Source organism: Phoca vitulina, unplaced genomic scaffold, assembly GCF_004348235.1.
Source record: "Phoca vitulina isolate PV1807 unplaced genomic scaffold, GSC_HSeal_1.0 scaffold4, whole genome shotgun sequence".
NCBI lineage: Eukaryota > Metazoa > Chordata > Mammalia > Carnivora > Phocidae > Phoca > Phoca vitulina.
In genome coordinates, this window is record NW_022589707.1 from 25463293 (window position 1) to 25478301 (window position 15009).

General features: G+C 34.1%; 1 protein-coding gene across 1 annotated transcript in view; it reads left to right on the forward strand.

Moving 5' to 3' along the window:
- ASZ1 (ankyrin repeat, SAM and basic leucine zipper domain containing 1) overlaps positions 1 to 15009 on the forward strand; it is a 47579-nt gene that overhangs the window by 18176 nt on the left and 14394 nt on the right. The window lies entirely within an intron of this gene.

Consider the following 15009-nt stretch of genomic DNA (forward strand, 5'->3'; position numbering starts at 1 on the left):
CTAATCACAAAATGTTCTTGTTAAAATTTTTTAAAAAGTAGTTCAGAAAGTGAAAAGTCTTTTTTTCCTACTCTGTAATAGGTTGTTATATATTCTTAAAGAATTTCTTCCATGTGTTAGCATTTTTCCGTTTGTTTTCCTTTGTTTTTAAATGGGATTATTTGCTGTATACTGCATTGCAATTGTTTTTCCAACTGATCTGTGTTTCGCAGACACTATACTGCCCATATGATCACTATAGTTCTCTCTTTATAATGGCTGCATAATACTGCACTGTATGGATGTGTTATCATTGCTTAACCTAATATTTTACTGAAAAACAGTTGGATTGTTTTCAGTTTTTTAGTATTACAAAAAATGCTACAGTGAACATCTTTGGAAACATGGGTAGGTTTTCTGTGGAACATATTCCTAAAGTAGAGTTGCTGACTCAAAGATATATTTATATTTAGAATTGTGATAAGTGGTGCCAAATTGTCTTCTGAAAAAATTTGGTTACTTTATACTACCTCCAACAGTATTTGAGAGGACCTACACCATGATATCACTGGATGTTTTTGATGTTCTAAATTGTCCAATCTGATGTGTAAAAATGATACTTCATTTTAGTTTGCATGCTTTTCAGTAATACCTAGTTGATTAGTCTTCCACATTTTTGTGAGTTGTCTGTTTATATTTCTTTGTCTACTAATTGCCTGTGACCTTTGCCGTTTTTTCTATTTGGTGGTCCACATGTTTCTTACTGATTTATAAGATCTTTTTGTATAGTGGATCTTTTATTTTTAGCTTTTTATTGTTATATGTGTTGAAAACAAATGTTTTCATTTGTGCTGTTTTTTGTTTTAAATTTTATGTTGTGATTTCTGTCTTTTGAGAAAAATTATCAGAAAGCTAACTTCCAAAAAAAAGTCCTAGGCTCAGAGAGTTGAACAAGCTACTACTTTTAAATTTCTAAGGAATAGATTACACTAATACAATTTAAATAGTTCCAGAGTATAAAAAAAAGAGAGAGAAGCCTTTCAGTTCTTTTTTATAAAGCAAACATAACTGATTCTGAAATCCAGTTTTAAAAAAATTATCTACTCCAACAAACTTTATAAATCAATCTATTATAAATATAAATAGAAAAATCCCAGATCTTTAATGAAGTATCAGGAAAATAAATGTAATCAGCAGATTAAATAAATAACATGCAGTGATCATATGGGATTCATGTCAACTACAAAAAAATGGTTCAATATTAGGGAAATATATTTTATAAATAGGTCAAGGGATTTTTTAAAGGGAGGTTACCATCATAATAGATGGCCAGAATGGTGTTTTTATAAAAGTTTAAATCACATTCCAGTTTTCATAACCTTAGTACAATTTGATTAGATGAATATTTCCTTAATTTCATAAACATATAACTGAAACCAAAACAAGTCATATGCTTTACAGAGAAACACGAGAGGCATTTGCACTGGTGCCAAGAAGATGACAAGGATGCTTATCATAAGCTCTCTTTTTGTCCTAACATTGTTTTAGGAATTATAGAGTAATTCAGTTATGCAGAAGAAGAAAACAGGAGATACAAATAATAAAAATAGCTAATAATGATAGATAATTTATTTCATGCTAGGTACTGTTCTGGTTATTGAACATTATTATGTCATTACCACAGATACGATAATACCACGAATAGGTGCCACAAATGCCCCTATAAGGTTGTAGAAACTGAGGTAGTAAGAGCGTAAGAAACTTCCTAAGGTTACACAGACAATAAATGCTGAACACTAGATTTGAACTTAGGCAGAATGACTATACTTACAAGTATACAACTTCTACTTTAAACCAAGAGTTTGCAAACCTTTAAAGTTTGACTGGAGCAGGGCCATGCTCATTCACTTATGCATTGTCTGTGGCTATTTTCATGCTAGAACCGTGGACTTGAGTGGCTGTGACACAGCCTTGTATACTCTAAAAACCTAAAATATTTACTCTCTTGCCCATTACAGAAAAAGTTTGCCAAATCCTGTTTTAAACCACTAACCTATGTTACCTTTGATCAAACTATTAGGCCTTTTTTATTAGGGAAGAGGAGATAAAATTCTAATATTTTAGATTATATGACTATATGCTTGGTAAACCCCAAGATAATCAACCCAAAAACTATTAGAAGTAGTAATTATAAAATGATGTAGTTTTTTTTTTAAATACTAATAGGCAAAATAAAGTTGGTTCCCAACTTATAAATAGTAACCAGCTTGGGAATACAATGAGATAATAGATCCCAGTGTCAAGAGCAAAAAACATAAATATCTAAAAGTGCATGTACAAGAAATGTGAAAAATCCAAATGAAGAAAAGTTTAAAACTACACTGAGTGAAACAAAAGGAGATTGAATTAAATAGATGTGTCATGTTCTTGGCTGAGATGACTCAGCATTAAAAAAAGACATTTCGTTTTTTATCTAAATTAGTCTGTAAAATTAAACATCTCATTCAGAGTGCCAAGGGGATTGTTTTAACTTTTTTTTTTTTTTTTTAAAGATTTTATTTATTTATTTGGCAGCGAGAGAGGGAACACAAGCAGGGGGAATGGGAGAGGGAGAAGCAGGCTTCCTGCCGAGCAGGGAGCCCCATGCGGGGCTCGATCCCAGAACCCTGGGATCATGACCTGAGCCGAAGGCAGACGCTTAACGAATGAGCCACCCAGGCACCCCGGGATTGTTTTAATTTTATGAAATGATTTTACAAATTCTGAGAGAAAAACATGACCAAAGAAAAGACCAAGAATTTTCTGAAAAATAGGTTTATGACTTGAAGATGTTAAAGTGAACAAATTCTAAAGTCTTGCCCCTCCACAACAAATTTTGGATATCCATAAAGTTTTAGTAAAGTTCTTTTTGAAGCAGGAAAGGGAATAATCTCTGGAATGGAAAAGAAGTAACTTCCTAAAGAAGGAAACAGATGGGAACCCTCTCTGGCAATCCCTAAGAACTACAGTACTGATAGGCTAGGCCAGGGTTGCTGGCTTGAATCTTCCATGCTTGAGAAGCCTTTTCAGGCCAGAAGATGGTGCACAATCACAAATCATCAAAATCTGGAGAATGTAAGCATCATAAAACGGACAACAAATGAATAACTTAGACTAGAGAAAGTGGGAAAAAAATTTAAAAAGGGCTTTATTCTTCTGAACAATAAAAGAAGAAATTGCCTCCACTAAATAACAAACAGACATTATCAAACAAATACAGTGAATTATGAAAAAAAGAAACTTGTTGAATATTAAAACTAAGTATATGTGAATAACAGCAGATGGGATTCAGCTGAATTGCTGATTAGAACTGGAAGATAAATGTAAGGAAATCCCCTAGAATACGACTAGGGTTCTAAGGAAAGGGTTACAAAGGAAAAGATATGAGACAGAGAACCTCATCAAAGTTCTAACATCTATCTAATAAGAGTTCCAGAAGGAGAAAATGAAAGAGACTATATTTGAAGTAATAGTAGCCAGAATGGAATGTTCTCAAACTGAAAACACAAAGCCTTAGGATTGAAAGATCTTTGAAAACAAGATTTATACACATACACAAATAGATAAAGATATACAACATATTTTTAATTAAAAATTAAAATATATGGACACATCACAACTTCAGAACATCAAGAATAAAGGCAAAAATCATAAAAGATACCTGTAGAAAAGGCAATTTATCACGACAGTTCCTGTCAAGAAATGACCATCTGATATTAAGTTTCTTAATAACAACTGTATACGGAAGAAGATAAATGATCTGAGGAATAAACTTTGAACCTTAATTCTTCATTTGGCTATCCTGTCGTTCAAGAATGAAAGCAAAATAGACATTTTCATGCATATGAAAACTTAGTTATTTCAGTACAGGCACAGTTGACATTTTGAATAAGGTTGTACTGTGTATTGCAGAATATTTAGCATCCTTGGCCCTCGCCCATTAAATGCCAGTAGCTCCCTCCAGTCATTTTAGTAAGCTAAAATGCTTCCACATATATCATAGAAAAGTGTTCCTGGCCAAGAACCACTATTCTTCTGACTGTTAAAAATAACATCTAAAAAGTTAGCTGCAAAAAGAAAAATAAAGCCAGAAGAAATAATGGGATGCAAGAAATAATGTTGGACAAAGAAATTAATAAACATTGGTAAATCTAAATAACTACTAGCTCTTTAAAAAGAAAAGAGCATTTATAATAAAATGACAAGTTACACTAAATTTCCATGCCAACAGTTTTGGAATTTGGGTGGCTGAGGGGAGAATGAAGCAAAATAAAAGTAAACTCTCTCCAGATGAGACCACAGTTATTAACTTTATAGTCTTTGTTAAATGGTAAGATTAAGAGTGTTGGGAAGGTAAGAAGGAATTAAAAGTAAGTACTAAAATAAGGATATTATAAGCTTTCAGATCAGGGGTTAGGAGTGGGGGTAAGGGGTAGACAGAATAAATAGAATTTGTATAAGACTGTTGAATCACAGACCTATACCTCTGAAACAAATAATACATTATATGTAAAAAAAAAAAAAAAAAAAAAGATGATAGTAGGAAGGGAAAAATGAAGGGGTGGGAATCGGAGGGGGAGACGAACCATGAGAGACTGTGGACCCTGAGACACAAACTGAGGGTTCTGGAGGGGAGTGAGGTGGGGTGGGGGGATGGGTTAGCCTGGTGATGGGTATTAAAGAGGGCACATATTGAATGGAGCACTGGGTGTTACACGCAAACAATCATGGAACACTACATCAAAAATTAGTGATGTAATATATGGTGATTAACATAACATAATAAAATTAAAAATATATATATATATAAAAATTTAAAACAAAAGAATAAATAGAATTTGGTCAGTCTTAATAAGACTGAAAAGGAGACATGGAAGCATGTATTTACCATGGAAACATGGTAAATAAAAAGCACAATGTCAGAAATAAGTCTAACCATATTAACAGAAAAGTAATATAATTGGTAAAACTCAATGACCAAAATATAGTAACTCTCATATTGGCTGAAACCAAAATCCAATGAGAATGACAAAATAATACATAATGGTTGAAAATAAAATGATCAAAAACTATATCCTTCATTTAGCAAATATTTATATCTGCTAGATATAGCAGATATAGATATAGTAGATCCCAAGACAAAAAAGACCTCTGGGGTAAAAAGCAAAACTTTAACAAGATAGTTTCAATATATATGGCTTTAAAATATATAAAATGAAACTGCTAGAATTTTTTAAAAGGATAGAAAATCTGTAATCATATTTGAAGGTTTTAATAAATGTCAGACAAAAATAATACATATAGGCAAAAAAGTAAAGATATAGGAAATAAACACTTAACAAGTATATCTAATTGATATTTATCTAGAATTCTGACTGTAACATAATTCACACATATGGATTCTTTTCAAATACATTTGGATTGCTTTCAAAATATGGTGATATTTTAGGCCACAAAGGAAGCCTTAATAAATTCCTTTTGAGAAGTGATCTCTTATAGAACACTTTCACTAACCACAGTGTAATGAATTTAGAATTTTATAACCAGAAGCCTCTCCAGTACATAAAATTGGGTACTTAAAATTATACATTGTAATAATTTGTAGATTAAAGAAGAAATCAAAAAAGAAGTGGTAAAACTTAGGCCTGAGCAATTGAAGCCTTGATACCAAAACTTGTGTGATTGAGACAAAGCAATCCTCAGAGGGAATTTAAGAGTCTTAAATTCATTTATTGGCAAGTCAAAGCATTGCATGAACAGCATGATATTATTTGTGTTTAAAAATGCCATTTTTTTCTACATACGTTTATACAATGTAAAATTTATTTATTTATTTATTTTTGGAACGATAGCCAACTCATATCAGTGATTACCTTAGTGCGGTGGGGAGGGGCAGAAGGTGACGGAGAGAGAAACTTAAGCAGGCTCCATGCCTAGCACGGAGTCCAACGTGGGGCTCCATCTCATGACCCTGAAATCTTGAGCTGAACCAAAGTCAAAGAGTTGGACACTTAACCAACTGAGCCACCCAGCACCCCTGAATTAGATAATTTTTAGAAGTTAATACATCTTGTTAAAGAGTAATGGTATAGAATTAGCCTTATATTAAAAATAAATCACAATAATTAAAGCAGTGTGGAATTAGTGGAAAACTGTCTATTGCTGATCCCTAGAAATAAAACAGAAAAGAAAATGTAAGGGAATTCAAGAGCATATGAAATTATCATATATGATTAATATAGCATTTCAAACTAGAGGAAGAAAATAGATCATCATTTTAGTGCTGGGGATTTGCATAGCTGTTTGAAGGAATAAAAAATGCTGGGTTTAAACCTCACACTAAAATTATTTCATATGCCTCAAGATATTTCAATATTAAAAAATATAAAGCCACACAAATAATAAAAAATACTAGATGAAAATGTGGATGAATATATGTTGGATTGGCAAAGGCCCTTATATACATGACACAAGGGTATCTGGGAAATTGCTACCAAGACGTCATTCTCTTCCTCTTTTTTCTCAACTCTAAGCTGCTTGCCTTTCTTTGAGCCTCAGACTGCTGAGACCTTAAGGCAGCTGGATGCTGATGAGGTCTCAGGCTCTTTTCCTATCCCTGCAAAATGGTGGGAAGTCATCAGGGGTAAGTCTAGATGGAGAGCAGCTATAATTCCATAAAAGCTTGATATTAGGAGATTTATGGACCTGGGGTGAAGCTGATCCTGCATGAATGTCTTAGGTTTACAGACTCCTAAAGACTTGGAGCTAAACAAGTGAGCTGAGTTGGCTCTGTTGGTGAGGTTGGGAGAATTTGGGAAGATAAGAAAGCAGGGAGAATGCTCCAGGTACTTCCGGAGGGAGCGAATAGCCTGCTTTTAAACTATGGACCTACTGCACAAGAAATTTATTTGATATTCAAAATCTGTAAGGATTTCTGCTATTAAGAATATTCCTAATTGGTAAGGAAGAGATAAAATTCTCACTATTCACAGATGATATGATACTGTATATAAAAAACCCTAAAGACTCTACCAAAAAAATATTAGAACTGATGAACGAATTCAATAAAGTCACAAGATACAAAATCAATACAGAAATCTTTTGTATTCCTATATAGGCTAATAAGCAGCAGAAAGTGAAATTAAGATAACAGTCCCAGTTACAGTTGCACCAAAAGCAATAAAAAATCTAGGAATAAACTTAACCAAAGAGGTGACTCTAAAAAGTATAAAGCACTGATGAAAGAAATTCAAGACAATGCAAAGGTATGGAAAAACATCCCGTGCTCATGGATCAAATATTGTTAAAATGTCTATACTACCCAAAGTAATCTACACATTTAATGCAATCCCTATCAAAATACCAACAGCATTTTTCATAGAACTAGAACAGATAATCCTAAAATTTGTGTGGAACCACAAAAGACCCTGAATAGCCAAAGCAATCTTAAGAAAAACAAAACTGGAAGTATCACAATTCCAGACTTCAAGTTATATTACAAAGTAATAGTAATTAAAACAACATGGAACTGGCATAAAAACAGACACAAAGATAAATGGAATAGAACAGAAAACTCAGAAATAAACCCCCAATTATATGGTCAATTAAACTTTGACAAAGGAGGAGTGAATATCCAGGGGGAAAAGGACAGTCTCTTTAACAGATGGTGTTGAGAAAACTGGACAGCTACATGCAAAAGAATGAAACTGGACCACTTTCTTTCACCATACACAAAAATAAAATGGATTAAAGACCTAAATGTGAGGCCTGAAACCATAAAAATCCTAGAAGAGAGCCCAGGCAATAATTTCTCTGACATTGGCTATAGCAGCATTTATCTAGATTCGTCTCCTGAGGCAAGGGAAATAAAAGCAAAAATAAACTAATGAGATTACATCAAAATAAGAAGTTTCTGCACAGTGAAGGAAATAACGAAACTAAAAGGTACTTAGTGAATGAGATAAAATATGTGCAAATGACACATCCTGTAAAGGGTTAGTATCCAAAATATATAAAGAACTTGTATAACTCAACACCCCAAAAACAAATAATCTAATAAAAAAATTAGCAGAAGATATGAACAGACATTTCTCCAAAGAAGACCTCCAGATGGCCAATAGACATGAAAAGATGCTCAACATTACTCATCAGGGAAATGCAAATCAAAACGACAGTAACATATCACTTCACACCTGTCAGAATGGTTAAAATAAAAAACCCAAGAAACAACAAATGTTGGCAAGGATATGGAGAAAAAGGAACGTTCCCTTGCACTACTGGTGGGAATGCAAACTGGTGCAGCCACTGTGGAAGACAGTATGGAGGTTCCTCAAAAAATTAAAAATAGGGGGCGCCTGGGTGGTTCAGTCATTAGGCATCTGCCTTCGGCTCGGGTCATGATCCCAGGGTCCTGGGATCAGGCTCCCTGCTCCACGGGAAGCCTGCTTCTCCCTCTCCCACTCCTCCTGCTTGTGTTCCCTCTCTCACTGTGTCTCTCTCTGTCAAATAAATAAAATCTTTTAAAAAATAAAAATAGAACTACCCTATGATCCAGTAATCACACTACTGGGTATTTACCCCCAAAGATACAAAAACATTAATTCAAAGGGATATATGCACCCCTGTGTTTATTGAAGCATTATTTACAATAGCACAATTATGGAAGCAGCCCAAGTGTCCATCGATAGATGAATGGATAAGGAAGAGGTGGTATATATATATATATATATACAATGGAATATTATTCAGCCATGAAAAGGATGAAATCTTGCCATTTGTAACAACATGGATAGAGCTAGAGAGTATAATGCTAAGCAAAGTAAGTCAGAGAAAGAAAAACACCATATGATTTCACTCACGTGGAATTTAGGAAACAAAACAAATGAGCAAAGGAAAAAAAATGAGAGACAGACTCTAATTATAGAGAACAAACTGATGGTTACCAGAGGGGTGGTGGGGGGAGATGGGTTAAGTAGGTGATAGGGATTAAAGAATACACTTACCATGATGAAAAAATTAAATAAAAAGAATATTCCAACAACTAGATCTGAGTTTTGAAGAGGCAACAGAAATCCCAGCAGCTAGAGAAAGGATTGGTAATAAAATATTTGCTTGCCTAGTACAATAAAATTGCTGACAGAGAATGGTGAATACCTGAATTAAAAATTAAGAGCACATAAGGAGATCTAAATGTAGCATGAAAAAAGATCTCTTGGAACTTAAAAAACAATGTGGTATTTGAATTCAAGATTCAGGGAAGAAAAAGAAACAAATGCAAGATTGGTAATAAACACATTCTAGAAAAAAGAAATGGTTGCTGAGCTGAAAACTCTGAAGATTGCATATTGAAAGAAAGACTGCATATTGGAAAAGTCCCTGAGTTTTAGTTTGGATTGATAAAGTTCCTAAGAGGAACTTAAGAGTATTCAAAAGATCTTATCCTATTAGAGTAGAAGCATAGGGGAATTACAGGGTGGTGGTGGAGGAAACCATAGTCTCATTAGGAGAAGTAGGTCTTATCTTGCTTACAAATACAGGGTCATATGTTTTTTACTAAGAGCAGAGAAAGATGATAATGCTTAATGACATTTAAAAAAAAGGAAAAGCAGGGACTCCGGGGTGGCTCAGTCGGTTAAGCGGATGCCTTTGGTTCGGGTCAGGTCCTGGGACCAAGCCCCGCATAGGGCTCCCTGCTCAGCAGGAAGCCTGCTTCTCCCTCTCCCTCTGCCTGTCACTCCCCCTGCTTGTGCTCTCTCTTTCTCTGTCAAATAAATAAATAAATAAACAAAATCTTTAAAAAAAAAAAAAAAGGAAAAGCAGAGTCATTAGATTTTCAAGGAGGAAGAGTGTAGTGAATAGCAATTTGTTGAACCAACAAAACAAGAAATATTGTCAACGAAATTATCAGTCATTACACTAAATGAGAATGGACTGAATTTATCAACTGGGATGTTGGCTTAAAAAACAAAAGATGGCTAAATGCTATTTACAAAAAAAAAGTTGAAGAGAAAGGAATATGAAAAACCCAAGTGAAGGCAAACTCACAGAAATCAAGATTGTCAACATCAGATATTATTAATAGTAAATAGAATAAAGAACTCTGACAAAAGGCAAAATCAATGAAAATACAACAAGCATAAGACCTGTACACACTAGACTACATGGCCACTAAATCTGTAAATCAAAATCTATTAAATTCAAGAAGATGTAGATCAAAATAGAATAATAGTAGGAAATTTCAACCGTTAGTTCTCAATAGGCAGATCCAATATGTCTAAAATGAATAAGGACATAATGCGTTAAAAAATACAATCAATACGCATGTAATGGTGGAGTAGATAAGGAGAAAATCCTGCCTGTATTAAATGTAAGCATGACACAAAACAGAAACACACGATTATACTAGTTACTGTGTGGAATGGGGGTGGATAGAGATAGGTTAAGGTCATTATCCTCAAAGAGCTTACAGTCTAGTTGAAAAAAATAGATGAGATGAACAAATACATTTTGGCCTGATAGCTGAAGACAAAATGCTAAGAAAACATAGAGGAGAGAGGGATTGCTATCTAAGATGAGGTAGGGCACCAAAAAACTGGGGAATGTTGGCTTTTAAGATGAAGCCTTAGGAGTAGATTATGAGTAAGCCTGTTGACCAAAGAAGTGAAAAGACATTTCATCCAGAGTGCTCTGAATATAGGACATCCGGAGGAGAGAGAAATTGGAATTCATGCCCTGCAGATATGACCAAAGTCTGTTACTAGGATGGAGTAGGACTGCAGGTGCTAAAATGGCAGACAGAGCACTTAGCATCAAAGATACACTTACCATATCATAGGTGTAACCTTGAAAATTTTAAACAGTGAATTGACAAGATTCACAAATGTGGAGGAAAGACTAGAAACAAGGAGGCAGTAATTCATGTAAGAAATGATAAACACATGAAAGAAGGAGAGAGAGAGCAAAGTAGATACAAATGGTAGAAAGGAGGTAAAATTCACAGGAATGCTGACTTAGATATGAAAGCACAATGAGGAGTCATGAATAAATTCCAGGTTTCTGGGTTGGGCAGTGCATGAATTGTGATGCTGTTCACAGAGGTAAGTAATAAGAGAGAATTGTGTGTTAGAGATAAGATGGTGACTTCAGACTGGGATATGTGTTGGATATGTGTTTGGTTAGGATACCCATGTGGCAATGGCAGATTCAGTCTGGAGCTCAGGAGCAAAGCCTGGCCTAGAGAGACAGATTCAGCAGCCATTGGTGTGTTGACAATAAAGTTAGGAGAGTAGATGAGATCGTTTAGGCATGGTGTTTATGTAGTGAAAAGGGAAAAGCATTGAGAACAGAAGCCTTTGAAATACATACTTTTAAGTGCTAGAAAAATAAAAGGTGTCCAAATAACTGTTGACTTTTGCCAAAGCAATTTTGTTAGAAGGAACAGACAGAACAAAATTGCAATGATTTAAAGAGAGAATTGGAACTAAAGAATTCTCTACAGTAAATCTTAGGACATAGATGGAAATTAATACTGAAAGTAAAGTTACCGGTAGCACGAACTGTTACCATGTCACCTGAGTAGACCAGCTAATACAAAGTCTCATAACTTCCCTGAAGAGTTCTTAAGATTGTTCATAAGAGTTTATAAGATTGAATAATTCATTTAGATTTTGTTAATCAGTAACAGGCAGGAAACTACAGATGTCACAAATTTCTGTAGGTGTAAAACCACTAGAAGAATTGTTCTCTCTCCTCTCAAAATTGTCATGCAACATTACTGATGTTATCAGTAACTTTAATAGCTGTTTAGAAGCTAAGTTATAAACCTTCTAGGTAATGTAGACCCTATTATAAGAGTTTGCTGTTCCATTCAGTAAATTCAGCTTTTCTTAGAAGAAACCAATGCAGCATTTTTGTAACACATTTTTCAGTAGTAATCTGAAGCTTCTAAGCAAACTATGCTGGTCCAGCACTTTTCTTATCTAGGAGGAAGTAAGCATCTCCAAGAAGCAATTTATGTCCATGTGAATTGACCAAAAATTATAATCTCTGCTGGTTTCCAAGATTCTAAGAGAAATTGATATTTCAAACAAAGTCAGTTTTCTGTGCAATTTCAGAATGAATTTCAGTACAAAATCATAAATTTCACTTATAATTTTCAGTAATAAAGTTCAAGCAAATAGGACACTCACACTTTCATGTCACCTTCTCTGGATACTCTGCCAGAGTGTCACTTCCTTCAGATTATATTTTAGCCAACTTACTTTATTTAGGTTTCCAATTTTGCCATCTTGTGGAGTGAGTTTATGAAATTTATCCCATATGTCATAATCAAATACATAAAAATTTAGAGAAAAAGAACTTTAGATTTCTCTATATCAGGATAGATTATAAAAAGTAATTTTCAGGAGACTTGGGGGGAATAAACACACAGTCTTACTTCAATAACATACCAACAGTGATCTTTCAGCAAAAATTACTTATTTCCCAACCTGTGTTTTCTCATCTCTAAAGTGAGAATAATTTCTACTTTGTAAGTTTGTCTTGAGCAGTGAATGAGGTAACTGCCTAGCCCTGCATAATGATTTTGTTTCTCCAAGTTAATAGTCAATGCTGAGATTACCAAATTTTGATGATTCTGTGTTCTAAATTGGTGTTTACATGTAAATTGTTTTTTATATGGGTTGAACTATATGAACTAGACTTTTGTAAATCAGAAAGAAATGATTCTGCCCTGTTGATTTTAATTCCATGCAGTGATGGCTTATTATGAGTTCAGCAAGTTGAAATAATAATTGTAACTAATGTTGTGTGTATTCCATTAGATCTTGTATCCTGCAACCTTGCTAATTCATTTATTCTAGTACTTTTCTTTGTAGATTTCATCAGGTTTTCTACATAGACTGTGCTATCTGTGAATAAAGACAATTTTATTTGTTTTTATACCTAGGTGCCTGTTTTTCCTTGTTTTATTGCACTGGCTAGAATTTGAAATATAGTGTTGAATGGAAGTGATGAGAGCAGACATCTTTGTCTTGTTTCTGATCTTAGGAAGAAAGTATTCACTCTTTCACCATTAAGTATGATGTTAGCTATAAAGTTTTCCAGTTGAGGCAGTTCTCTTCTACTCTTACATAAGATGTTGGATTTTGTAAAATACTTGTTCTGCATTTATTGAGATAATCTTGTGGTTTTTCTTTTTTTGGTCAAATGTCAAACTAATCTTGCATTCCCAGGATAATTGTACTTGGTTATAATATATTTATCCTTTTTATGTATTTTTGGATTCTATTTGCCGAAATTTGTTGAGAATTTTTTGCATCTATGCTCAGTTAAGATTATTGGTCTATAGTTTTCTTTCCTTGTAATGTCTCTTTTAGTTTTTGTTACTAGAGTAATTCTTGCTAATAGAATGAATTTAGAAGGATTCTTTCTGTTTCAATTTACTGAGAGAGTTTGAGTAGAATTGGTATTATTCTTTTCATTAACTGTTTGGTGGAATTCACTAGTGAAGCCATCTGGGCCTGCTGTTTTCTTTGTGGGAGGTTTTTATTTACTAATTTAATTTTTTATAAATATAGTACTATTCAGGTTCTTTATTTATGAGTGTGCTTTGGTAGTTTGAATCTTTTGAGAAATTTGTCCATTTAATCTAAGTTGTCTAATTTATTGGCAGAAATTTGTTCATAATATTTCCTTATACCTTTAAACTGTGGAGAATCTGTATTGATGTCACCTCTCTTATTCATGATACTGGTAATTTGTGTCTTCTTTTTATCTTGATCAGTTTGGTTATATGCCTGTCAACTTTATTGATTTTCTTCTCTTACTGAGGATCTGAATAAGGTGAAGGAGTATGCGCTATAAAGGTCTAGGAAAAGGTGGAGGGAACCACCCTTGCATAGTCCCTGGAAGGGGAAGAACTTGGCATTTTCAAAGAGAATAAACTGAGTGGTCAAGAGCAGAAGCATGGAGAGCAATTATGAGGCTATTGCCATAATACAGGTCAGAGAAAGATGATGATGGCTTAGACTGCTTACAGTGGCTAACAAGATGGTGCAGAGTGGTTAGATTCAGAACATATTGTGAAGGCAGAGCCAGTAGGACCAGCTGATGACTTGTGTATGACTCCATACACAAAAGGCATAAATGGAGTCATGGAGAAGAGTCATAAATTATGCTTAGTCATAGGCCTGAGTTTATGTGGTTAATGGTAGCTTTGTGAAATAGGGAAGATTAGAAGGACCAGATTTGGGCTGTTACAGGGAAGGTGGGATGAAGAAAAGGCATCAAGAGGTCTAATTTAGACGTAGTGGAGAATTTCAATGACTAGTTGACTCATAATTTTTTTCTGTTGTATGTATTTTCCATGTTTTCTTAAGTTATCCAGGCAATTCACTCTTTACTTTGTAAAGATTGTCTGTCTAAAGAAGCCACTATGTAGGAGATATTCAGGATAGAAGAGGCAATGCTTGACAGCTACCTTAGCATATAATTTCCAATAAAACATTGAAATTTTAATACGCTAGGAAATAGAAGAAAGAGAGAAGTGTGTGAATCTTTTTGTGCTAAAGACATTAGTGTGAAGTGATCAGATTCAGGATATACCTTATGTTAACAAACCTTATAGAGAAATTTATAGGTCATGTATGTAATGTGAGTAATCAAGGTGAACTTCCTTAATCAGATTAAAACATTATTCTGAAATTATTTAATTTGTTGTTCTTTTGTGAAGTTCTTTGTATATAAATCAGATATTTGAGGCAACTCAGGAAGATTGAGCCCAGGATCCCAGACCTCCTTTAAAACAGACCATGATACTAAGTTCAGCCCACGTAGAACTAATAGAATCTTTCTGGTATCCTTTGTAATAGAACCAGAAGCTGACTAACTTCCAGAAGGAGAGGGATTGAATATCTATTTTGAGAAATGATACACTAGAGGGGAACCACTGTGCTCTCTCAGAAAATAGTCTCTGAGAGTCTGGCTAAACTA